Source organism: Perissodus microlepis, chromosome 7 (genome assembly GCF_051167445.1).
Source record: "Perissodus microlepis isolate ML-2025 ecotype Zambia chromosome 7, ASM5116744v1, whole genome shotgun sequence".
Lineage (NCBI taxonomy): Eukaryota > Metazoa > Chordata > Actinopteri > Cichliformes > Cichlidae > Perissodus > Perissodus microlepis.
This window is the reverse complement of record NC_140467.1, coordinates 54790116-54793232: the sequence shown is the minus strand read 5'-3', so window position 1 is coordinate 54793232 and position 3117 is coordinate 54790116. Positions and strand designations below refer to the sequence as shown.

Genomic DNA, 3117 nt, shown 5'->3' with positions numbered 1-3117 from the left:
ACCCACTTGTACATTATAGGTGAGATTTTCTAATCTGGATGATTTCGTAGTTAGCACAAGGTGAGTCTCCTGGCCTGCATCAGCTCCAGAACCCTGCATTATCTACTGGGTAAGACTAATAGGATCAGGGGTTAAGACTTAGGGGTTAAGAACAGCTCAATTTGATGAAAAGAAGGAAATACAGACAGAAGATTTTGAGGAGACACCTGAATCCTCCATAGTACTAAAGGGAATGAGCAGGACCCAACAATCATCACACAGGATCACTGCACAGCGAGAGGAAAGCAGTAGCTGGTATTGTCTCACACAGGAGCATCTCTGTAGACCCATTCCAGGTCAGGTATGGAATTATTGGAGAGATAAAGTGGCTGGTGCAATGTCATGGTACGCTGTGGCAGGCAGGATGTAGGACCCAAACGCAGGACTTGGAGACTGAATGATTAACTAAGGGTGGCAGCTTTATTGCTGAAGAAAAAAACACAAACAGGACAAGGACTAACAAATTAAAACAGGAAATACACGACAGGCAAAGAGGCACAGACATGCCACTGAACAGAGGGAACACAGAGCACAGGGACAGGAATAACAAACTGCGACATGAGACTGAATGACTCATGTCTACTGAACAATGACAACTGAACAAGAAAATAAAGATAAAGACAGAACCTACACTAAAAATGAGGGGCACAGGAACAAAACACAAGAACTAGAAATCACAAAACAAAGAAGAACTAGAAAGCTAGAAATACAGAACCATAAACCAAAAGACTAATAATGATAAACCATGATGAAATCAAAGCTTAATAATAACACAAAACACTAGGTCACCAACCCAGGACCGTGACATGCAAGCCAGAAAAGCCAGATCTGCTGCACTGAAGTCAGAAATTCAGCTTACCTCAACTCCTTTGCCAAGCCAGACACCTGACAGGGTATAGATTGAGCCTTTTGTCCAACAGTTGTCAAGCTCTCTGAATCCTCTGGAAGGTACCACGTGACCTCCACACATCTGATGGACGGGAGGTATGTTTTAAATGGACTGAAATAACCAGCTGGAAAATAGGCCAATGAGACTGCTGCAGGAGTGGATTTGTATGTGTGGGCAGTCAGTGCCGCGGAAGAATTGATCAAGCTGATAGAAAGGGCCAGGGGACGAAAACAAGAGTTTTTCTCTATTTCCTAGTGGTAAAGCATTTTTATATTTAATCAAAGAGAAATCAAAATATAAATTTGATCAATATATAAATGGGAAATGTAGTTTGAGTAGTAGAATGTCTCTAATGTCTGAGTTTTCTGGTGGCGTGTGTGCACGTGAGCCAGCTACAACCTTGGCAGTTTTGTGTCCATCTGGAGGAATGCAGGAAGATATGTGTTATAACTGTTAAACACAGAACCATGATTTATATGTGGTTAACATGAGATCAAAATATAACCTAACATATTGAACATAAATATGTATCAGTTACGATACTTAATATGTGGTTATACCAGCTAAATTATGCTCAATTGCTTAATACTGGTATGTTGAACATGGAGGCATGTTGCTATTGACCCTGCAGAAGGTTGGTGATCTTCGTGCATAAGATTAACCTTCATGCATCTCAGCATCTCATCCACTGTGTGATTTGCACATGGCCTAGTTGTGTTAACTTTGTTACACTTTAACTGAATTCACTTAACTAAATGTACATTTTATACCTAGATTTGCAGGCAGACTGGACATGTCTGTGAAAACAGATATTAATCAAGCATAACATTCTACCATTAATTCATTAATTAATAATTGTAATTTAGTATATTAATCCAAAAATAATAAGTTGCTTTACTATTATTTCAGCATTTTTTGAAAATTTATATACAATTGTTGCTAAGCATGAAAGTATCATTTTGACTAAAGTGATTTTGGTAATTACAAGTACTGTAGCTTTAGGACAGCTGTGGTTAATGCCACAGCTGTCCTCAATTTACACAGCCATGGCATAAACCAGACCACAGTGTAATGGTGTTATACATTTAGGGGGTTCAATTTGGCCCAGTCTCTTGGAGCATTAAATTTTTTGATGGTCATTAAACCTGTGTTTTTCAAATATTTTTCACTTATGTTGTATGTTTAGTAACAGTTCAAAAAATAAATAAAAGTCACCACATAACACCACTTCAAGCTAACAAAATCCAGCTTTAACCACATAGAAATATCTAATGGCAACATCAGATTGAATTAAAAAAAAAAATCACAAGTTAAAGTAATATAGAAAGTTAAAAAGAAACACACACACACAGACAGTGTGGTTGACACAAAACATTGTGAAATATGTAATTTTAATGAAACTGATATTTGTAGATTTAAATTATATGCAAATGCAGTAGGATACTATTCAGCAGTCTTTAGTCATTCTTAGAACAAATATAGTGTTGTCTTTACAAATAGGCACACAAGACAGCAGCTACAGCTGATCTGCACAGCACTTTCAAGCTGTTAATTTTTTTGGTATTCACCACACATGAACGCATCAAAAATATCTGGAACGCAGTAAAAAGCTGAGAAAGACACTGACACAATTGTGTAATGGTAGAGAGGTCAGAGCAGATAATTTAGAAACTGATGGCCAAAGTGTGAGAAGCTATTATTATTCCTCTTACATCACAATGTTTAAGCAGCCTCATTAGCTAATCACAGTTGCAAAAACCAAAAAAAGGAAAATATATCAGCAAAGGCTTGTCCAAAAGATCCAGCAAAACAATACTATACAACAAGGGGTTTTAAAGTATTCATATATTTAGCAGACAAACAACTTTAAAATATTCCAGGAAATGTAATGTAATCTTATGCTTGTAGAGGGTCTTAAAAAATTATTGACAACACATTTTTTCAGGTCAGAGAGAGAAGCATTAAACAGAATTTATCATGAAAGCAACAAACAAAACAAAACAAAAAAACACACCCAAGCAAAAAATTCATTGTGTACAAAGCTACTAAAACATCAATAGAAGAACTATGCACATGTGAGGTGCACTATATTTTGTAGTGACAGCCACTTAATTCCATTAGGATGTTCTTTTGCTATAGCAGACTAGCTAAAAATAATAATGTGAGCTAATCATAGAAGCTGACTTCAT

The 3117-nt window shown here is 36.7% G+C and overlaps 1 protein-coding gene across 3 annotated transcripts in view; it reads right to left on the bottom strand.

Annotated features, from left to right (window-relative positions):
* Positions 1-2284: 2284 nt before the first annotated feature.
* dennd1a (DENN/MADD domain containing 1A) overlaps positions 2285-3117 on the bottom strand; it is a 35003-nt gene continuing 34170 nt past the window's right edge. For all 3 annotated transcript variants that reach the window (XM_084936050.1, XM_084936052.1, XM_084936051.1), the window contains one exon: positions 2285-3117. This exon is cut by the window's right edge and continues 2397 nt beyond it. The gene's annotated coding sequence lies outside the window, so the exon portion shown is untranslated.